The sequence below is a fragment of the Ictalurus punctatus genome, chromosome 6 (genome assembly GCF_001660625.3).
Source record: "Ictalurus punctatus breed USDA103 chromosome 6, Coco_2.0, whole genome shotgun sequence".
Lineage (NCBI taxonomy): Eukaryota > Metazoa > Chordata > Actinopteri > Siluriformes > Ictaluridae > Ictalurus > Ictalurus punctatus.
Window position 1 is genome coordinate 6,838,585 of NC_030421.2, and position 24,721 is coordinate 6,863,305.

A 24,721-nucleotide genomic window follows, 5' to 3' on the forward strand; every position below is an offset into this window, starting at 1 on the left:
TATCTTATCTTGCAGAGTTATTTGAGTTGGATTCCGCCCTTAAAAAAAAAAGTTGTAAAAGTTTATTCAGTAAATAAACAGTGAACTATCTCCAAACTAGTGCGGTCTCGTGAGATGAAATGCGCCTTAGTGACCGTTGCTATGTAATCCTTTGTGCTATGTTCTCAACAGATTAGCTGAGGTAACAGTAGCTACAGTCAGATAAGTATATAAATATTCAGAGTAAATAATTAAATATATGAGCATGGGATATTTTTAAAAAATATATTATTTATTTATTTATATTATTTATTTATTTTTACATTACATTAGTGTTCAGCAAAAGGCTGGTTTCAAAATTATTGGCACCCATCCTCACAATAAAATATCTGGTAATGCCTCAGGAGAGTAACAAAGATGGAGACTGTAGCTGTAGAGGATCGAGAACACAGACTTTTCAAACTCCTTCGTGTGCTTATGTTTGCGTGGATGTCTTCTTCGTATGGTTAAATGAAATTTGTACATTTTCTACTATGTATAGTCCTGAAAACAACATTTTGAATCTATCCCAAATCACATGTAAAAGTCTAACATTTTTAAAGTCCGGTTACTCACACAAGTGAAAAGGTCAAAATTCATATTTTACTTTTATCGGACTGCCTAAATGGCAAATGGTTATGTATCTGTTTTATAACCATTACTTGTATTGTGCAGGTCAATGACCATTCGGTGAATGCCCATGGGTTTTCCCTATGATGATGGATTACAAGTGGATTTTTTTCCTGTGTGAACACAACACATATACCCTAGAGTAACTCGTAATTGTGCAAGGTAACAGTTTCTTGATACTAAGAGTAACAATTAAAGGATGGCAATTTGCATACATTTCAAATGTAATGTAATCTTCCTAATAGTTAAATAAAAAAAGTTTCTATTTCATACAATAATTTATGTCCATTCTCTTAAAGCGTGCACATAATTCTGGCTGTACACCATGCGATTCCTCTTGCTTAAATTATATATAAATGTATGATTTATGCCCAAAGGTATTTTTTTAATAAATGTAGTGGAGCCAAACGTAGTATAATAATAGACTAAAAGTCCTGAAATCTAAGTACTAAAGTAGAACACAAATAATCCAGATGGGTCCTTAAATACACTGGTTGGTAGTGTCTTATACCCAATTAATCTCCAGTCCTGCTTAATGCACCTGTCAACACTGCACCCTAATGCCATAATTCATGTTCCTGAAATGAAATATTTACATCGAAGCTTGCCAAAAAGTTCATCTTTCAACAGTAACCCCTCTGAGGTACTTAATTTGGACAAGTTGATGCCAATCTGTAGCGTTTGGAGACTTACAGCCTTTTCATTTCAGAGGTGAAGGAAAGTTTCGTTCTTAGATTTGTTTCTGTATGCTTTTATATCTTCATGTCCAGGATTTGTATTCTAGCTAACATCATCATGTTTCATTCTTTCCCCAAATGTCCTCAAGGCAGCTTTAAATCCACATCAACTGACAATAATAACAGCTCAGGAGCCACATGGATTTAAAACGTGTGCAGAGTGCAAAGAGAGGTGAGTCTATAGATGACGTTATTTTTCATCCAACCTGCCAAGATTCTCGGAGGCGTGTCAGCGTTGAGATCATTCTAAAGTGATTGTTGCGAACGTGAGTTGTTTCACGGCAGAGGTGTGTGCACACTTGTGATACTATATGGATCATTTACAAACTTGAATGTGACTCAAGTCATATTGGAACAAGATATTGTGCAATAACAAATGTAGCCTAAGAGACAAATTGTCCAAACCATGTCCTCTCGAGGGGTAAAAAAAAATCTAACAGCTATCAGCAAAGCTTTCATCACAAACATAATTAAACGTCTACTGACAGCTTGTCTTTTTTTCATGATCAAGGCAAGAAGTGAAAAAAAGACAGATGCAGAGGTTTCGGTGTTTTGACAGTTATTACATGCAGTTCTTCTCAGATGGATGTGTGGGAGTAGAACGCAGTGATGTGCACATACACAGGAAAATGTGATATAAAAACAGCCACATAAATCCCTATGTGACATTTCATTACATCTGCATGACTATATTTTGGCTATGTGTCTACTATTGCATATGAAAATGGTTCAAATCCTACGTGAGAAGATTGATGCAATGATGCAAGTTTAAAATTCCAGAATTCATAAAACTACCACTGTTGGGCAAAGGCCCATAACCCTCAATTGCTCCAGAGAAAATGGAGATGGCTTTCTCTGCACTCTGACATCAATTTCTTCAGTAATAGTAATACATCTCTAAATACAAGTGATTAATGTATATATATATATATATATATATATTATATTATATATATATATATATAGATAGATAGATAGATATAGATATGTATATAAATATTAACTATTAATCAATATTAAAGTAAATAAAATAAATACACCAAACCAAAAAGTACCACTCCAAATATCAAATAAAAATACAGACATCTAAAATGAGTTAAAAAACACTTCAAGTAGCACACCAAAATTTGTCAGTGATAGTTTTTATTTTGCCTCTAGAGGCCACTCTTGTACTGTATAATGACAGCGGACCCTTCTGAGCCACTCCCGACTGCTGGAACTATCGGTTTTAAGCAAAAATCCACACCAATAGTGATCAATCCGTCGACCTCTAGCATATGTACATTTTTTTTTTCAAATTTCTTTGTTTGGTACTTTTTTACTCTCGTTTTGTCTATTCTAGTCTGGTTGCTGATCAGCTGACCCATTTGTGTTTTTTGATTATGTTTTGGGAATTGTGTTTCGGATTATCTGCCTGGTGTTAATTAAATTAACCTGCACTTGACTCCGTCTATGCCACCTGACATTTACAATATTAAATACAAAGCAAACAAAAGAAGGGCATTTATAAGTGCAATATACACTGAGACTACAAAGTGTTGAGTACAGCCACTTCATATATAAAAAATAAATAAACAAATAAACAAACAAATAAATAAATGGACAAGCTATGTCCATAAATGCAAACCTGGACACTAATCTCTATTTCTTTACTGGTTTGTTCATGATTCAATTGCAATGAATTCAAATGTACAATCACCATTTCAGTATGCATCCTTGTAACACAGACATTTGGGTGTAAAAGAGTCAATCATGCCATCTGCTTTTCAGAGGTGTTGTATATTGCAGCTGTGCTCAGAAAGTGAAGAGTCTTTTGTCTAAGATCCCTTGACTCATAGCTTTAGTTAGCACGAATGCCATAGGGATGATCTGAATTCTTCCCTGAAACTGTGATGATTCACCCTTTTTCACAGTGAGCTACAACACTTGCCTTAGGTTTAGGATTGCCTGAAACACAGTTGTGACTAGCTTGTTGGGGCAAAAATGGTTTGAAGTTCAAAAGTTTGGAAGCTGTTCCAAATTACAGGTACAATAGTGCTGTTATAAGGCCTCAAGGCAATCTGATCAGCTATTGTGATAATCTTCTCGAAAATATGGCAATATAGATACCCTTCAAGATCATGTTACATTTTACTGCAACGTTACCATCATCATCAGAGAATTACATATGCCCTGTTTTAATCAGCTTTGGAAAATGTAATAAAAAGTTTCACACTAGATTTAGCTGGCAGGCATTAATTTTTACTCACTAAAACCAAGGCATCAACAAAGTTTGCTATTCTATACATGAACAAAAGATCAATGTTATGAAATAAATTATAGTTAATTAATTTGACATAATATGTAAAAAAAAAAAAAAAAAAAAAAAAAAAGCCATTAAAATGGAATAATTCTTCCATGTATAATAAATAACATACAGTGGGGGAAATAAGTATTGAATGCGTCAACATTATTTCAGTAAATATATTTCCAATGAGGTTATTCCCATGAGATTTTCACCAGACATCAGTGTTAACTCAAGAAATCCACACATATAAAGAATTACCAACATTAAATTCCATAAATAAAGTTATGTGTAATAGAGTGTTAGGAAAAAAGTATTGAACACGGTAACTGAGATTTATTTAATACTTAATGGAGAATACTTTGTTTGTAATGACAGCTAATTAAAACATATTAAAGTGTTCCTTTTCCCAAAAGATAAACCATTTCAACTTTACCGTATATAATGGTGTGCAAAGTTGTGTAATAGATCCTCCAACTCACTTGAGTCTTCTTTGGCCCATTTTAGTTTGGAGTTCATTTTTTTACTAAAGTATTGGCTTACGAGTTCACTGTATGAGGGAGAAATACAAAGAATATTGGAATAACACAATATTTGGTTTGCATGCTTATCAAGTTATAACCCGTTAACCTACTGATTATCTGGATTAATATGTGATAGGAAAGCCACACATGCACTTATTTGGGTTACTGATTGCCCTGGGAACGGATTTGTTGCTGAGCTGTGGCAAGCTGCTTAGTGCTAAAAGAGAACTGAGACTGATCCAGGGAAAAGTATAGAGCCTAAGACATGGGGAGTGAAGATACGTTAATGGAGGGCTCATGACATCAGGAAATTCTCAGGGGAGAGAATGATGATGAACATATACGATAGATACACCAAGAGACCCCACTCAAAGCATGTAAATTTAGATCAAGTGGTGGATCAGTGGTGATATGGTGAAGGTTGTGATTTCAAATCCCAGCACTGGTAAGCTGCCACAGCTTGTTCCTTAACCCTCAATTGCCCAAATGTATCCTCTTTTAATTTTGAGTTTGGTTTGGATAAAAGCTTCAGCCAAAATGAGCAAATATAAATCATGAGCAAATAACATCATATAGACCTTTATGATAAGATAATAGTTTTGGTCTCTTGTTAAGCATACTTAGGGACCAATCTTTTTCCAGGCTGGCAACTTGGGAGCATGTCTCTCGGGGTCTGGTCTCTTGGGAGCATGTGTCTTGGGAGCATGTGTCTTGTGGGCTAGTATCTTGGTAGCATGTGTCTGGGGGCTAATATCTTAGAAGCATGTGTCTTATGGGCTAGTACCTTAGAAGCATGTGTCTTGTGGGCTAGTATCTTGGGAGCATGTGTCTTATGGGCTAGTATCTTGGTAGCATGTGTCTGGGGGCTAATATCTTAGAAGCATGTGTCTTGTGGGCTAGTATCTTGGGAACATGTGTCTTGTGGGCTAGTAAATTGAAAGCATGTGTCTTGTGGGCTAGTATCTTGGGAGTATGTGTCTTGGTGGCTAGTATCTTGGGAGTATGTGTCTGGGGAGTGGGTGTCTTGAGGTCATGTGTCTTGGAGGCTAGTAACTTGGGAGAATGTGTCTTGGAGGCTGGTGCCTTGGGAGTATGTGTCTGGGGGCTAGTATCTTGGGAGCATGAGTCTGGGGGCTAGTATCTTGGGAGCATGTGTCTTGTGGGCTAATAAATTGAAAGCAAATGTCTTGGGGGCTAGTATCTCTGGAGTATGTGTCTTTGGGGTCATGTGTTTTGGAGGATAGTAACTTGGGAGCATGTGTCTGGGGGCTAGTAACTTGGAAGCGTGTGTCTTGGGGGCTAGTATCTTGGGAGTATGTGTTTGGGTGGTGGGTGTAAACCAATCCAGCCTGAAACCAATGCAGCATGGGGAGAAGAGCCTAACCTAGACATTCCCCTGACCATAAACACTGTGATTTCCCCCTCTCCATTTAGAATCCTAATAATTTCTGAAACAGGCAGGGTCTTGCCAATCTCTTCTTGAGTAATGGAATATATCTACTCAAAAAATTTAGCCATGAGCCACAAAAAATAATTGCTACTTATGGTTGACTCATAAAGGGGCATTTCCCCTTGTGCCCAAAATAAAACAGAGCATGATGTTAGTTGGCAGGCTATAAAGACTCCACATTCCTGGTTGTTGAAAAACCTTCTGTAGTTGTAATTATGTTCTTCCAACCCCAAAAAAAAAAAAAAAAAAAAAAAAAAAAAAACACATTCACTATACATGCTTGGGTCAGAGTACATACAGATAATGTTAACAGAGACAAATCCACTATTAGAGAGTCCTCACAGGAGTTTTACACAACTGTAATTAATACAGACATTGAATTCTACTTGAATACTGATTGCATTATTAATGCACTGCTGATTTATTAACTTTTGCACTATTCCATTTTGTTAATTCTTCTTGTTGGGACAACTGTGTCTGTGTGAGCAACGGCTAAGTCAGCTTCCTTATGAGTGATGTCTTGATTAATAAAATCAGTTATGATTTTATATGATTTTCTACCAAATCCTCCAACAGCACATGCTTTTATAGTGGATGGGAAATGACTCAGTGCTCATAGCAGGAGCTGATTAGCGTCTGTTCTGAGCTTACACAGCGGTCAAACAGACCACTGATGATGAGAATATGGTGAAAGGGAGCATGACGACAACCTGTGCAGCTGACTCAGATAGTCACGGAGTGAATAATGATCCTCTTGGTGTGAATGTGCTGCACTGAAGCGAAGTGAGCTGGACTGAAAATGATGTCTTTGAATCAATTTTGATTATTAATGAGTGAATTCATTCGTTAATAAATGATGCATGAAAATGATACATTTAATATGATGTATTAACCAAAAGCTAATTTTAGTGTAATTATTTTTCTTCATAACTAACGTGAAAGTAGAAAACTCTTCTTTGTCCTCTATAGGAATGCCTTGTGGAGGAGAAAATCTGTCTGGTTTAAATGCTGTTTGTCTTCGGTTCCTTTCAGTTTCACACTTATTCATGCTCCAGAAAACAAACAGCACCAGGTCAGTCGCCTCACACCATCACACTAACCCAAGTGGAGCAGCTTGATTTGGTCCGTCACTCACATAAACTGAATTTATAATGGACTTTCCAGCAGCTTCTTTGGGGAAATGCTTGTCCTTAGGAGAAATGTGGTGAAGTGGTTAATTCTCATAAGACATGTATTTTCCCAGTGGTCTGGGGAAAGTTTTCCTGTGGTGCTTCTATTCTATTCATTACTCTGTGATGACTATATGTCTGGATCCCATGCCTGTGTTTGAGCAAAAAGCCTGAAGATCGCTTGGAATTAACCAACTTAAAACCAACAAGAAAGGCTTGGTGCTGCAGTTATATAACTGTACTATTATTTGTAATTAATGATGAATCATATACTTAACCCTCCAGAGCTTTTTAAGCAGAGCCAAGTAAAATTGTTTTTTTTTTTTTTTTTAGGTATAGGAGAAATATGATGAAGGCAGGCATGTTTTCATGCAGTGATCCAACTTGAAACCAGTGTTTCCTGGAAACAGATATTCACATTCGTTTCCAGCTAAATGAACGTCTAAATAAAATGTACTTAGAAATATATTTGAGGTCACGTTCAGTTAAACCACAACATATCCGTCAGGAAACACAGTTATCTTATGGGGGGCGGGGGGGGGGGCAGTATGGATCCTGAACTTTAGTGGAAGCCTATAGAAATTGGCATTTCTTCACGTGTCTCAAAGGAATCAAGTGATAGCCTTCACCCATCCCTATGTGATAAGAGAGAGCTGGTTAGTGGGCAGAAATTTGGAAATTAGTAACTTGGGAGAAAATGGTGTAAAATATATTTAAAAGAATGTTATGCAATGAAGTGGATGAAGACTTGCTTTGCTTTGCAATTATATATTTCGCATGTCCTTGTCGACTTCCCCTAGCCACATGGAAGTGAATCACTTGTCATGCAGCACAAAGGAGGAAATCATGTGAAATATATTCACCATTGGCAAAAGACTCAATGTAATCATTGTGATTTCTTTGCTGTCTGTTTTCTTTTCTGAGGTTTAGACTTAGATCCTCCCATGCTAGATAGCAAATCGGGCAGTAAGTTCTCTCCAGCGGATCCAGTCTCCAGCCAGGTTCTCAGCATTGTCCCACGTGATGTTCAATGCTTGCAGGTTTGGATGAATGTTCTTCTCCACATGTTTTGTGGATGTCCTTATTGACGTTTGGTGCCTGGTAGTGTATCCGTGTCATTGTGGGGTAGGGATCCGACGGGTCTCCATTCGGAGGACGTGGCCAGCCAGTCAGAGTCTCCTGTTGGAGCGACGCTGACGTGGAGCTTGTACATGCCACTCCTACGTAGCACCTCTTTGTTGATGATACGATCATGATATCGGATGATAAGGATTCAGTGTGTTTTCTTTAAACTATGCCAGTGAACTAACCAGCTACTAATGCCAACTAGCAAATGAAAGCAGCAACATTACACCAGCTAACATTGTTGGATTAATTAATTGTCTATACAAACATCCAAAACCAAACCTATCAAATTAAATGCTACATTTTCAAAATGTAAAGTAGTATATTTCACCTGTTTACACTGACAAACAGCTTCATCTTCTTTGGGGAAGGAAATTACATTAGATTGCAATTCCTCCTGGCTAAGTTTTGCTCCTGAAGTCTACAGTAATAGTGAGTTGAGCTCCTGATGCTTCAAGCTTTGATTTTGGTCAATAAACTTTATTTCGCTAACAAAATACCACATAGGCCTTTATGATGGTGAGCAGGATTCAAGCAAAATAAATAAATAAATAAATAAATAGAAATAACAAGAGAAAATCAAGAATGAATCATTAAAACAGTAATTTAGCATTAAAGGCCTGCACTTCCTGCAAAAAACAAAAAACAAAAACAAACTGCAAATGCCCGTTGAGGTGCAGATTACTTTCTAATTCAAAGTTATTATTTAACCATGAAAATATGACCTGGTGTAACTTCATACAGTGATCTTCCAGGAAGTGTGAAGGTCATTGTATATTCGGGGAGGTTAATCAGCTCCATTTCCGCTCCCTTAATGTCGTAAACGTGGGTTACACCTCATTATGAAAATCAGTGACATTTAAACAAGTGTGCATCGGAGCACAAAACAAGAACACCATTAGCTCAAGAGGGAGAAAGAAACACTTAAGTGGCCACTAGGAAGGGTATGTAACTTAATTATTTGCTGACTGACTGCCTTAGAGCAAAAATACATAGGGTTGGGGGAAAAGGCTCTTTGTGTGTTGTGAAATAACCATTCTGACTATCCTAGAAACCAATGGTGGAACTAGGTACAGTATAAGGTTAATGTAACTGGTTCGAAACAATAAAATTTACTTCAAATGTTAGCAATGCAGTTGAGGACAAATCATGAATTTAATTATACACTTACCCAGTCCCATGTTTTGGTCACCCAGAAATTAACCTGGTTCAAATGTAACTAAGGTAATGTTGTTTTTGTATGTAAGCTAGTTTGGTAATTAAGTGCAATAATACAGACTAAGAGAAATGAACATAACATAAAAAGTATGCAAGTTGTTGGCCAATATTTTTGGCTATGAGCTGTCATTGTGATCGCACCTAAAATATATTTTATTCCCTAAGCATGTGCTATATGAGAAAGTTGCTCTGCTACCTCAGCAGTTTATTTTAAACCTGCAAAGCAGTAGCTTTCATAGTTACTTGTCAGAGGTTCATTTAAACATGTCTATCACTCACTCAGTCACTTTCAGTAACTTCTTTATCCTGGTCAAGGTCACAGTGGATCCAGATCTTGGGATCTTAGGAAAGGGCATGTCTACAGAAGATTTTACTCAATAACCTTGAAAAAATCTTCTTTTTTTTTTTTTTTTCTTTTCCAATTGAGACCTAATCAGTGTCTGAACCTCTGATTAAAAGATGCAAATGTCTGAGCAAAAGCTCTGAGACATAGACATATGATTGTCATTGCAATTTTCATTCGCAATTATGTTCGCTCATCATCATCATTATTATCATTTTCATTTCATTACTATGTAATCATCTCCATTAAGCATAGCCTCATAGTTGAAGAGTTCACTATGAAGAACTAAAAGTAATAGAAACATGTCCAAAACCACTGCTCCTCATCCTGATCCCATTCCAGCATAGACTTTTCCTTTCACCTGAACACTAGTTTACCCATTACCTGCTTAGCTCCTTGCCAATTTCCTGAATACCATTGAAAATTATGAAATTGCTAGTCTGTCAGCCAGACCTTTGTAACCTTGAGGGATTGAGGATGATTTGATTAATGTGCCAAAATTGTACCATAAGGCTACAAAAAAAAAAAAGGAAAAGCTAATTACTGATTACAGTAGATATCTTGAAGCTGTAATTACCAGCAATAGCTTTGCAACAAAGTACTAATGTTAATTTGTAGTGTCTGAATAAATGTTTTCTATGGCAGAAGACACTTTTGGAAATCTCTGGCCAGTGTCTTCTGTGACACTGCTCTAAGTCAAATCCCAACAAGAAAGACATTTAATGAATATGTATTTAGTTCTCCTGTTAACGTCTAAGCAAAACGCCTGAATGTCAATTTTTATTACATGCCTAAAGCTCTGTACAATCATGTAGCAAAGGGATTTGATTTCTCAAAAGCAGGAAATCAGATCTAGGATAATGTTCTGACCATGATCACCATGATAATTGCCTGAATATGTGTCTTAAATGAGGGCTGAGATCATTCGTATTGGATATGAGCTCTGAGCTGTTTTTAAAGACACCTCAAGGTCAGTTGTGGTTATTATTCATCATGAAATAGTGCTGACATGTTATAGAAAAAAAAATACATGGGGTGTATGGTGGGGAGTTGAGGAGTGTTTTTGCACACAGTATGATTTATGAGCCCTAAGGATGGTGCCGTGAATCAAAGTTGTGCTTGCAATCTGACTCGCATTATATTCATGATACTGCTTTTTTGAGTCCTGATTACATTCGTTGTGTTCCAAAACAACATAAACAACATACACATTTGAATCTGTATCAATTGTGAGTCTTCCAGAAATATAATAAGGGCTAATTCATGGCTTCCTTACTTTCAGGCTGCTTTTGTTTTCCCAAATGCACAGTTAATTATCTGCACACTCATTCTACCATATGTAAATTGTTCTGAATTTACATAAACGTTACTTAAGTGCAGTATTTAGCACAGCCTGAAGACTGGAGTAATGGGACTGCTCCGGATGATGGATGATGATGATGATGACAGCTTTCTGCTATACTTTCAGATGATGGTTGGAGGGTTTGAGTAAAATGTGTTTGTCTGTACCTGTGCAGAAAGAAAGTGAGAAATAGAAGTTTCGGTACTTTGTCAAGTTTGCCATGTACAGAGTCTACTTTGTGAAGGGTGTAAATAATATTAGAAAATGTTGGTTTGATAATGAAAAGAATATTTCTTTATTTTTCGCTCGTTAACCCAGGAACCTATGGAAAAAAAAAAACTAAGGAAAATGGGAATTTAAGACTGGGTACTTTAGCCCTGGAACATTTTGATGTTCAATTGATGACGCAGAAGCATAAACCGAAGAAACTAAGCCAAGGAATTTAAGCCCAAGAATTTAAGAGTAGGGATTTAAGTCTGGTAATGTTCACCCAGGAGCTTAAAACATGGAACCTAAGGCTGGGAATTTAAATTCAGAAACCTAAGCCCAGGAACCAAAGTCCAATAATTTAAGACTGGTAACTATCCCAGGAAATTAAACCCAGGAACTTAAACACAGGAATTTAAGATCTGGTAATTCAAGCAACTGTTTACTGATTTATATTGTTATTTTTTTTCTTGTTTTTTCTCTCATCATTTATGCTTGTGACACTCCACAAAATATCTGCCATTAGTCCGCTTTTTGATTTTTAATACTGGTAGGTAGCGAGCAAAGGGTAGCAAGCAAATAACATATTATTTAATCGATAGGAGTAAACAAACCATCATTAGCCATAGTAACCACTTATTGAGTTGTGTAGGCACCAGGACATGGAGCTTTGTCCCTAACTATTGACAACACTCATTCTGATGCTTGAGTTCCTAATTAAACTCTGTTTAAGACGAAACCCCATCCAAAGGAATGGGAGCCAGAATATTGGAACCAAGTTCAAGCACCAGGTTTAGTCCACAGTGCAAATGGGGCTGTTGAATCCATCTAGCATGCTGCTGCTACTTGATGGTTTAGTTTGGTTCATACTAATGTCCAGCATGCACTAACAATTTTATCATAACTAATGTTATTTTGTCTGATTAGAGCATGTAGGTCACTTGTGCTCCAAGCTGGTTTGAGAAATGAAAACAAACAGTGTTTTGCTAGGAAAAATAACTGAAAATGAAATCATCCTTACCTACTTTGTAACAGCAAATCTTTGTTGCCAGGTATTAATTAATAAAGTTAGGTTTTGTTCAAGGTAGCTGACTTAATCTTATTATTTATTTCTTACCATCATGCTCCTTCATGGATATTAATGAAGACTGAAGATTTTGTTGGAGAAATATAATTCAACCCATTGGTAATAGTCTAAAAAAAAACCCTTTTATGCACATCCTAGTCTGTAACATTGAACATGCTTAAAAAAACAACAACACAGTAATGTTAACCCAAATGTTCACTGAATATGATGAGTGTATTTCCTGTTGTAGTTTCAGTTTTGCCCTAATAAGGATAATCCTCTTACATGGTTTTATGAATCTGATTAGTCACCGCTTAGCTCGAACTAATAGAATTTGATCATTTTCCATGTAATGTATTTCCTTGTTTGTATTCCTCTTTATCTTATTGTACTTTCCTCAGTGTAATCATTATGGAATACACATGGATGTGAGGAATGAATCTGCTGTGACGTTATCACATGGATAAGGCTGTTCAAACATGACTGAAGTTTCACTTTTCAGTCATGTGGAAATTCCCAGTCTTGGACGTGCTTAATGGTTAAGTGTTTGGGAGGGCAGGTTAGCGGCCAGAACTCATCTTGGGTCAACAGATAAAAAGCGTAATATCTGAGTCACTAGACACTCCTATTTCTTACTAACTTTTTTATTTTATTTTAATCACACTAATGGCTGAATTTCCCTTTGGGCTAATAGTCTATTAAAACAGAATCACGTACAGTATATCACCAACTTTGGGGACATTCATTTTATAATTAATTTTCGAAATCCATTTTAAGTAATTCATATTGTGCGGGGCATAAAAAAATGCACTAATATTTTGTGCAGCCCTAGCCAGAAAGGCAAGGCAAGGGATTTGCCTTGCAAACGCAATTTCACTTCACTCTCAAACACATTCATAGAAGCTTTTCATTCCAAAATGACTTACAATTGAGGAAGCATTAAACTGAATAGTTCACTGTTAAAGGTCTGGCTTAAGCACCCAACAGTGGCTCTCTGATAGTTCTGGGATTTGAACCCACAACCTTCTGGTCACAAGTACAGAACCTTAACCACCACTCATTGACAAAGAAACAGTGCAGTGATATTGTACTGATTGATTCCTGTATCCTGTATCATATATGTAAATGATTCCTTGTATCAATAATATGATGCATGTGGTGCAATGTTTTTTGGTCCAGGTCGCCACTCACAACTTTACTCCTACCGGCATTTAAGCAGTCATTACACACCACAAGAGATAAACCAATAATGTCACAAGGGACTTATCACTTGCTATTGTGAATGAAGAAAAAGCCAAGTGTTTGACCTCCTTCTCGCTTCTGTTTTTAACAAATTCTAATAGTCTCAGAAAAAAAAACATTATTATTAATAATAAAAGGGATAAGAAGAAATTGTATTCAGCATCATTCTAGTTTGTTAGTTGGGTGGGTGGCACTCCCTCCCATCGCACCCCCATCTAATCTTGCACACATTGTCAACATTTTTTAATTAGCTGACGTACTTTTTGCTCAAAAAACCATGTTTTTGTCACCAATAAAACAGATTATCCATCCTCTTTCTGTCAGGAATTCTCAATTTTAGTGCATGTTGCAGTCACATTTGTTCTTTGTTCTCCATGTGCTTTGTTTGTTTTGACATATGCCATCGTTTTGGTCTCCATCTTTGTCCTTCTGTTGGTTGATTAATCTATTGTGTTTAGCTTTTCTGTGTTTCACCTTAATGAATGTGTACTCTGACCCTCCTCTGTTCATTTCTCATAGCGAAAGTCTTGCCAATTGTACCATGCAGTTCTGAGGGTTATTTCTCTGGGTTTAGTTTTTTTTTTGTTGTTGTTGCTGTTGTTATTTCTCCAAATCACTGTTGATTGTGGATTTTTCTTTCTTTGATGTTGCCTGCTGGTGTATTGATTCCAGCTATATGTAACGATATATGAGTCAAAACACATGCAGGCAGAAACAAACTAGGACAATCCACTGGAAACTAGAACAAGGCTTAGAACTTAATTAGAGAAATAGCATGATAAGACGATGCATCGAGATAATGAAACAACAGGGCTTCAATACACAAACTAATGAAGGAAGGAACTGAAAACAGTTGAGAACGAAAAGGAAGAGTAACCAATGACAAGACAGAGTTGGAAACCAGACATAAACACAAAATAAAAGACACACAATGATATGAACATTAAAACACATATACTGAATTAAATAAACATTAAACACGGGTGCAGCGCTGTACATGCTGGGAGCTGTGATTCTCACTGAGAACCAAGGGGGAATTCGTCGCACTATGGATAATGACTATGATTCTTGGATTGTTTTTTTTTTTTTTAAATAAAGAGCATATTGCACTTCTGTCCTGTCACATCAACATTATACTTTCGATTAAATAGAAAATTCTTTCAGGTTGGCCTCGATTGTTCGTCTGAGATAGGTGCATGCGCAAAACTTATTCTACCTGTCAGTAGCTTTGATAAGAAATTGGCTTATAGATTTGTCTTTATACATGAACAACAGAGAGAAAGAGAAAGAGAAAGAGAGAGAGAGGATGAGTAAGCTGTCAAGTGTTGGCATGTGTGGGAAGCTATTAATTTTTTGACTAAAAGTGAAAAACCTGATAATTTCACCTTATCATAAAACCGACAGATAAATACATAGTGACTCGTACAGAAACAGACAGTACTTGTGCTTTCAGGTTGGGAACAGTAATTGACATGACTGTTGAATAACAAACCTAAGCATTGTGTTCTGCATGTTAGAAATGTTTTGATGGGTTTAAAGTGCACTTCACAAATCGCTCTCTCTAATTCGACTCAGTCATAAATACAGCCATTAGTCTGTCACAAACTGAACGAGGTAACCATTAAATTGGGTAATTGTTTGGATGTTTTTATTTAAAGTAGTTCATGTGACAAGCCAGAAAGAACGTGTGTTCACGCTAGAACTTCACACTAGAAGTGTGCATCGGGACTGGGATCATGTGGGACAGGGCAAAAAAAAAAAAAAGTCATAGGAGAAGGCGGGGTTTACTCTCATGGACGTGAGAGTGGGAACTTTTGAGTCTATTCCCTATCAAGGTTTGTTCTTCATGTTGTCTCAGGGAGGTTTTTTTTTTTCTTCTCACCAATACCAATGCCTCTGACTTGTTCATAAAGGATCTAAACCTACATCAGGATTTTTTGCTACAGTGTCTAATATTAAAAGCGCTTTACAACAAATGAATTGAATTTAAACTGTAACTTTTGTTAGGGTAAAAAGGTGCTAGATAAAAATTGATTGACTACTACAATAAATCAATCACGACGCTTTCTTCCTAACAATTTTATTGAGCTGAATATGCCCTATTAGTGTGTGACCACGAAACAAAAACAATATGGGACCTAAGACAGAACCTTGTGTGACAACAAATTACGTGTTCTTTTAGACACTAACTAATTGGTAACTGTCTGAAGTAATCATTAAGCTGACAAAGTCCTTTTCTATCTAAATGGACTGTGTTTTCATGTTTGTCCAAACACTTTCTTGACATTCTCAAACCATACTCTAAACTGCAGTGCTTGTGCGCAGCATATGTTTTATTAAGACAAATCCAATAACCACAGTTGTAGTCCAAAGCCTAGGTCAAAGACCAGGTGGGGAGCACTGAACCAGAAAAATCCATTTTCAAATACAAGGGCAAAGGGCGAGGTAAAACCAGCAAATGCACAACATGGAAACTTGGAAAATGGGCCTAATGACACTAATGAATGATGAGACTTTGCAACAAAACACAAAAACAGAATGGTGTAAATGAACAAACTAATCATTGAGTGAACGCAGAATAGGTTACCACAGGTAACACAATTGGATAGGTCACTAGTGACAGGATGGAAATGGAGACAGGACAGAAACCAGTACGAAGGCAAATAGTCATAACATAAAAGACAAACAGATGAGAGCAGCATTGGAAAATGTGCCACATGCGTGAGAGGGGTAAATCATGATACACACTTTTTTTTGTGTACTCCTCCATTATTCTTAATGTTTTCAATCAACATGGACACCTTTTTGACTTATAATAATAAAGAATTGTATTTTTATTTATGTAATTTTGTTTGTGAAATATATTTTTTGCCAAATCTACATATCAGTTCTTGAAATTTGCTGAACTAAAAATAGCTTTTGATAATGGACTCAGACTTTTCAGATTACTTTATTAGTGTGTCTAGTGTATTTCTGGAGCTTTTTTCTCCCAGCTCTATTTATAAAAGTACAAACTTCAATATTGTCCATGTGCAGTACTCATTGGGATCATTGACCAGTGGTGAATCTCTACGTATAATATTGAACAAGTGTCTGACATCATCCCTATCTGTGTTTAGGCATTGCTACTCAAAAAAAAAAAAAAAATAAAAGGCACAGATTCTGTAATTCTATATGAAATAAATAAGATGGTGTTAGATTAACTGCTGCAGTGTGGACTCAGGTGAACTCAGCTGGAGTATATTTCTCACTGGTAATTATTCTGAGTGCATAAATAAAACTTGACTCTTAATTAGATTCACTGCCAGCAAACCAATGCCTTTGTTCTCAATATAGGACCTTCACAAACACACCACTCAGTTTAGAGAAAACCACAGCTGTCAAAACATCAGGCACAAAGAAATGAGATTACACTACACTTCATCTGCTGCAGTTAGCCAAGAAGTAATAATACAGCAATGCGGCATAGTAGTCAGATTTCAGGGTAAATGTCTAGAACCACCTTCCACTGGCTTCCTGTTCTGCCCTGACATTAACTGATGAGATACTATATGGTTTAATGTCATAGTATTTAACTGAACTAGTTGCATTCTATACTAATGCTCTTTATTTATAAATGACAGGATGCTGTGTTGTTAGTCTAGGGCAGGGGTCTTCAATCGTATCTGCTAGGGTCGTTCTGGCTGCAGGCTTTCAGTTGATGGAAGACTAAGAAGAACTGATTAAACAAGTGAAAGACTCCTGCTTGGTTGGAATGAAAGACTGCAGCTACACCAGCCCTTTCTGTATAAGATTGAAGACCCCTATTTTAGGGGTTCTGAAACCATGTGCACCTAGGGAACCTTTTAAAGTGTAAAGCAAACACAAACTAGGCTACAGATTCCAGCTCTTCCTGTGGGATCCCCAGATGTTCCCAGGCTAACTGTGAAATATAATCTCCTCAGCGGGTCCTGGGTTTGCCCCAGAGTCTCTGTCTAGTGGAATGTTCCTGATCCAGCTGTAGTAGGAGCCACACAGTGGTCATCTTTGTAAAGAGCCTGACCCACCTCAGTTGGCTCCTCGGAGGAGCAGCAGCTTTATTCAGAAGCTCTCCCAGATGTCCAAGCTCCTCACCCTATTGCAGTCAGCAAGCCTATGTGGAGGAACCTGTGAACCAGTGAAATATTCAAATATATGTCAAAGGTCTTCTTTGGATGGTGCCAAGAGAACAGCATCATCTGCAATTAACGTGGATGTTACCTCTAGCCTTTCATAATGGACACCTCCAAACCTTGGCTGCATCTTCATGTTCTGTCCATGGAAATCACAAGGAGGAGTGGAGACAAGACACCCTTGATAGGTATCTTATCTCCAACACCAACCTTATACAGTTTTGACTTAACACCAACAACACAGACACAACTCTCCCAACTCTGCACCCATACAGAGACCAGATGGAAGAAAGTAGTGACCCAGATACCCAATACTCCTGAAGTACTTCCCACAACAAATATCAAGCCACACAATCATAGCTTTCTCTAAATACACAAAACACATGTTGACTGGATTAGTATATTCTCATGCCCCCACACAAATCTATGATTAGTATAGAGCTGCTTTGTTCCTCCTGAATTCTCAGTTTAACTACAAGACATGGTCTCCCCTCCAGAACCCTGGCATGAACCAGTCCAGAGTATGATTCTTATATATTTGGACACACCCTCTGTTCACCCCCCCTTTTATTTGCCACTATAAAGGTTACCACCCATAATGGTATCTTCAGCTATAGAGATGGACTGTGAAACACCAGAGATTTTTGGAATTGCCTCCTCTGGTATGTCCACTGGAATGAGGAGCTCCTCAGAATGCTCCTTCCATCTCTCAACAATACTCAACACACCACATGCTTGCTCAGTATAGTAACACCAGGGAGTCTCAAGCACCTTTTCCACATTCTCCAAGAAGGATAAATACCCAGAACTAATATTTGGTGCATAAGTACAAACAACAGTCAAAGATTTCCTTTCTGAGACAAAAAAAAATCTCACTGAGGCAACCACCTTGTCCACTGAGAAAAAATAAAAGCACATCCCCTGTCTCTAGCACACACATACAGTTATGTGAAAAAATAAGTACACCCCATCAAATTTTTTATTTATTTATTTTTTTAAATATTTTACAAGCAAACATTTGATCTTCTTTGAAACAGTTCCTATTAATGAAGGCGATACACTTCATGATGCATAAAATTGACATGTTGTAGTACTTTTCACAAGTTAAATGTACTAAAAATAGATAAGTCACATGGAAATAGTAAGTACACCCCTACTTTTATCACACCTTCAAATCGATAAAATTAGAATCAAGTGTTCAAGATTGGGTGGCAATGATTAGAACCTGCTTAGAGAGTGCAGGTGGAACTTGTCTTATTTATACCCCTCTCATATTTATTGTCTGGTGTTCCCTTTTTTATATTGAGGTGTGTTGTTTCATTATGCAAAGATCTAAAGAGTTCTGTAAAAAAAAATTTTGAAAAAAAAAATGGTTGTGGATGCCTATGAGTCTGGGAATGGACTTAAAAAGATACATCATTCCACTGTAAGGAAAGTAATCTACAAATGGTGCAGATTTCAAATGACTGCCAATTTGTCCAGGACTGGCCGTCTCAGCAAATTCAGGGGTGCCAGGAAAAAAAGAGAACATTAGCACAAGACTACAGTTTGCCAAGGAGAATACAGGTAAAAACCAGGCCTTTTGGAATAATGTGCTCTGGACAGACGAATCAAAGATAGAGTTGTTTGGCCACAGTTAAAGCAGACATGTTTGGTGGTGACCAAAGACAGCTTTTCAGGAGAAGCACCTCATACCAACTGTGAAGCACGGTGGTAGAGATGTTATGATTTGGGGTTGCTTCACTGCCTCAGGGACTGGACAGCTTGCATTCATTTATTCATCTATGAATTCTGCATCATATCAAAGAGTGAAGATAATGTGAGGCCATATGTCCAAAAGTTGAAGATGAACCGAAAGTGAACCTTTCAACAGGATAATGATCCTAAGCACACTAGAAAATCCACCAAGGAATGGCTCAAAAAGAAGAAATGGAGGGTTATGGAATGGCCTAGTCAAAGCCTGGATTTGAAATCCATTGAAATGTTGTGAGGGGATTTGAAATGCGCAGTACATGCAAGAAAACCCTCAAACATCTTGCAGCTGAAAGAATATTGGATGGAAAATGCCAGCAAGCCTGGTGGACGATTATGCAAAACACCTACAAGAAGTGATTTCTGCAAAAGGGGACAATTCTAGCTTCTGAGTCCAAGGGTGTTCTTACTTTATCCACAGAAGAATATCATATCTATTGATATTTCTGCTGAATAAATGATTGAAAAAGTCCATCTTCCTTGTGGTTTTGTTCAAGCATATCGACTTCATTAATAGGCACCGTTTCAAAGAATATCAATTGTTTACTTGTCCAAATATGTCAAAAAAGCCAACAGTTTCCAAGGGTTGTACTTATTTTTTTCCCACATGAGACTACGTATACAAACCAAATCATTTAAAACTGTCTAAAATAGAGGGGAGACACATTTTGGTGTGTCTACATCTCTACATGTCTACAATGTATAAATAAGTTTTCTACACAAAATGTGGCATTTATGGAAATGAACATTTGCTTAGTTTTGTTCATACCTAATGGCCATGCATATGGACATCCGTGTAAAATAAAGCCACAAATGGAATATATTGGCTCAGGAGCCGATGACAAATAACTTGATAACTCGTCATTTAATTGATCAAAATCAAACTCCATTTCAAAAACGTTTCTTTTGTTCGAACTCGGTGGCACTCTACACCAATGACTATACTTCTAGCAGTGAATCAGTCACGCTTCTCAAGTTTGCTGACGGTGGGTTTGATCTCAAATGGTGATTAGTCTTTATACCGCAAAGAAGTTAGCCATCTGGTATCATTGTATGAAGCCAGCAACTTGAAGATGAATGTATAGAAAACTGAGGAGATGGTAATTTGGGTATGGATTAAAATACACCCAACTCCTCCCCTTACGTTACTCTGTAGTCAGCAAATTCCTACACATTCATAGGCACATTCATCCAATAGGAAATCAAATGGGAAGACAAAACTAACCACAATTATCAAGAAAGCCTGACAACACATGCAAGACAGATCAGGAAATTTGGGCTGCTCACAATACTGCTGCTTCAGTTTTTTTCTGCCATCAAAGAATCATTCATCACATCTTCCTTCTGTGTCTCCAAAGCTGCCAAACCCAAAGAGGAATATATAGTTTAGCTGGGGGGGGGGGGGGGGGGGGGGGGGGGGGGGTAAAAGTAAAAATGCAGCAAAAAGTACTAAACACAACACTACCTTTTCAATTTAGACGTGGCTCTTTACTGTTCAACTCAGTAGCTCAGTAGTTAAGACATCCATCCATCTTCTATACCGCTTATCCTTCTTCAGGGTCACGGGGAAACCTGGAGCCTATCCCAGGGAGCATTGGGCACAAAGCGGGGTACATCCTGGACAGGGTGCCAATCCATCACAGGGCACACTCACATACACACTCACACACCCATTCATACACTACGGACACTTTGGACACGCCAATCAGCCTACCATGCATGTCTTTGGACTGGGGGAGGAAACCGGAGCACCCGGAGGAAACCCCCGCAGCACGGGGAGAACATGCAAACTCCGCACACACACAGGGCCATGGTGGGAATCGAACCCCCGACCCTGGATTGTGAGGCAAACGTGCTAACCACTAATCCCAATACCACCAAACTACTACTGCTGAGCCCTTGAGGAAGATCCTTAACCCTCACCTGCTCAGCTGTATCCTGTCTCATTTGTAAGTTGCTTTGTAGAAAAGTCATAAGATGAATGTAAATTGTTTGTCTAACGTCCCCTGTAAAAATCATGAAAGGCTTCCACACTGCTCATATTTTTCTGCTCAGGAGAATAAAGAAACAAATGAAATACCATTTGACCAAAAAAATGTTCACTTCTGAAACTTTTCAGTAGTATCCCTAATAAATATTTCTGTAATGTTTGCTAAGTTGAACACATATTGATACCTTTTATTTCACCCTAATAAACTCAAAACTCAATTCTCTGTTTGCCTTGACAGAAAATGAGGGTCAGTGCATCTTTCTGGACTGGTCCTCGATGTGAATGTGTGCATGGTGGCTTGTGATAGACTGACATCTGATCCAGGGTGTAGTCCCGCCTCCCATCCAGTATTTCTGGGATAGCCTTCAGGTCTACCATGACCCTGACCAGATTAAAGCACTTACTGAAAATTAAGAAATGAATGAATGTAAAGTCCAGTGCATCGCAGTTATATCTGCTGACTGCTGATGTTGTGTAAACTGTTATTGTATATTGTGTATATGGGTCATTCTACAGAATTGGTGCAAAATTGGTGCTCCAAAACAGTGTATGTTTTAGTCCATTGGCTGGGACTGATTTTAACCACACCCCTATATTTTTGATCAGGAAATATTCCTGTGTCCCTCTATCTCATAGCTACAATGATATGTATAACTGTACTAAAATTTTGTCTATTTCTTCCAAATAAAGGATTAAGTGTTCCCTTTTGTCAATACCAAAACAATGAAGTCACAAGCGAAACTTCACCACATGTTTCGGTCGTGACTGTTTTGGTACTGACAATTTTAGATACTTTTGAGCCTAGCTCAAAGATGCTAATCAGTACATGGTTAGCTAATACAGTTCTGAACTGTTGTACACACATAAAAACAAAATTTTATGGAGTAACACCTTAAAACGTTTGAAAAAAGGTGTTTGGTGGTGACTTCCATTAAAGTTACAGACAGATTTTCAGACTTTTGAACACATTTACCTCAAAATGATGGGACCTATCTACTCACCATCTAGCTAGGAGAGAGGGACATTTCCTGATCAGAACTGAAGGGGTGTGATTAAAATCAGTCCCAGCCAATGGATGTAAACATACTGACATGAAAATTCAGTACCTAAAGTTTCAAGATTCACAAAGAAAATATTAAAGAAACATTAAAGAAATATTAAAGAATATTTTGAGCTTCACTTTAAAAAAAAAAAAAAAAAAGATCAAAAATATATATTTTTAAAAACAACAATGGAATAAAATGCACAAATTATTTCAATATCATTTTTCACAAGTTGAAATTTAGGGGTTGGGGTTCGGGCCAGCCACCTCCCAATTGAAAGTACCCAATAAATAAAGATTTTAAATTATATTAAGCTTACTGATATTTTAAATATTATTGTGGGTTTCAAGAGATAATAAAGATTTAAGATTTGAAAAAATTAAATGCTTTTTAAGTGTGTTTTTTAGTTGTGGCACAGCAGTTTGCACCAATTCTGTAGAATGGCCCATATACGTATATTAAATATTGCATGTTCTCCAAGACAAATTCCTTGTACATGTGTCTGAATTTATATTAACAGTTACATGCAACAAATGGCGATTATGATCAATTAAAGTTTATTAAGCTTCAACACTTCAACATTTGATGAATTCCAATTGTACTTTGCAATTCTATATGTTTTGCACACATATTAGAGACTTTAGATTGAATAATGTACTCTCAAAATGTCTCTCTCTCTCTCTCTCTCTCTCTCTCTCTCTCTCTCTCTCTCTTCCTCCCTCTCCCTCCCTCCCTCCCTCCCTCCCTCTAGCTCTCTCTCCCTCTCTCTCTCACACACATACACATAAACTGTGCATAAAGATGCATAATTTGGATTGCAGGAGATACAAGATGAAGTGTTTCTCTAAGATGCTGTCACACTCCTCCGTTAGTAGTGAAACCATCCACTGCTGATACTATCAGTATGCAGAAAGTGTGTGTGTGTGTGTGTGTGTGTGTGTGTTTGGTAAATCTCTCAGACCCATGCTTTTAAGACTGAATAAGGCTTAGTGTCACTCAGTCCATTTTGTTAGACTTCTATAATCAAATCTGCCAGACACACACACCAAATTTTTTTCCCTGTAATATGTGGTGCACGTCTCGATTGGTATCTATGAAAACCCATGACTAATGAAGTAAATAGAGTACGCTCCCATCAATTTTGGAGAGTCAAGGGGAAAAAACAGTACAATGTAGTTAAATTTAAACACATCAAAATATGATGTTATTAGCAACAAGAAAATTCTAAATCTGTATTTAATTTCTACTGTGACAGCCAGAGATGGAGATTCGTTTCCATTTATAACTCATTTCCAGGCTCCTTCACAGTTTTAGGATTCAGTGGAGGGATATCTGAAGGATTAGCTCATTTTCAGACTGACTAGGCTGATGATCTAATGGACTCCAGGGATGGAGAAAATCATTTATGGGTTTGTATATCCACTGCTTTTGCAAGCAGGACTCCAGACAGCCGTGTGGATATAATTGCAGAAGTTTAACACGATCACTGCTGATCTTTAGCAGGAGTTAAAACAGGCAGACGGAGGGAATGCAGGCAAATTCATGCTCAAGAAATCCACATGTCAGGTGAGGCTGAAATCCAAGCTGTGGAGCAGGATGTGCTGAATAAACGTAGATAATGATAATGTACTGTATGTGTCATAGGTTCCTCTTCTTTTACCTCATTGGATTTCATTAGTTCAGCCTCAGTTTTGGCTCATTATCCATCTGTGCTGTGAAGCACCATCCTATCCGTTTTGCAGTGTTTGACTGAATCTGAGCAGAAACTATAGCCCAATACACCTCAGGATTCATTCTGCTATTTCTATCAGCATTCACATCATCAATAAACACCAGTGACCCAGTTCCATTGGCAGCCATACATACCAACAATGACTTTTGAGGCATTGAAAATTTAGGGACTCTGAGAAAATGGCTGTAATTCCTAAACCGTTAACGCAACGTTTTTGTTTAACCACTTGAATTAAAGATGAAGGTCTATACTTCTTGACTGTTTCATTTCAAATGCACTGTGGTGGTGCACTGAGGCAAAATTATGAAAATTGTGTCACTGTACAAATACTTATGGATATACTCTATATAGTATATTACATCAACATTAATGATAATATTGTAAGGTCAATAACCAAAGAATTACAAATTGTAGATTAAATATAGTATATCTATACATAAACTTTGTGAAATGAAAACTGTGGATACTGTGATGGGTTGGTACCTCGTCCAGGATGTCCCCACGCCTTGTGTCCCAGGTCCCCTGAGATAGGCTCCAGGCTCCCCGTGACCCTGTGTAGGATAAGCGGTACAGAAAATGGATGGATGGAACACTGTGGATAATTACTTACAATGGATTCCTTGAATTCACTGTTTAGAAGTATTTCTGTTTTGAATTTCTATTTCACAACATATGAACGTCTGTAGCACCTTCTGATC

At 37.5% G+C, this 24,721-nt stretch overlaps 1 long non-coding RNA gene across 1 annotated transcript; it reads left to right on the forward strand.

Moving 5' to 3' along the window:
• Window positions 1-8: 8 nt before the first annotated feature.
• On the forward strand, window positions 9-22,291 carry LOC108266851 (uncharacterized). Its single transcript, XR_001812967.3, has 5 exons — window positions 9-181; window positions 694-810; window positions 1,279-1,359; window positions 1,475-1,557; window positions 21,487-22,291. It is a non-coding gene; the product is annotated as an uncharacterized LOC108266851 (long non-coding RNA).
• The last annotated feature ends 2,430 nt before the right edge of the window (window positions 22,292-24,721 follow it).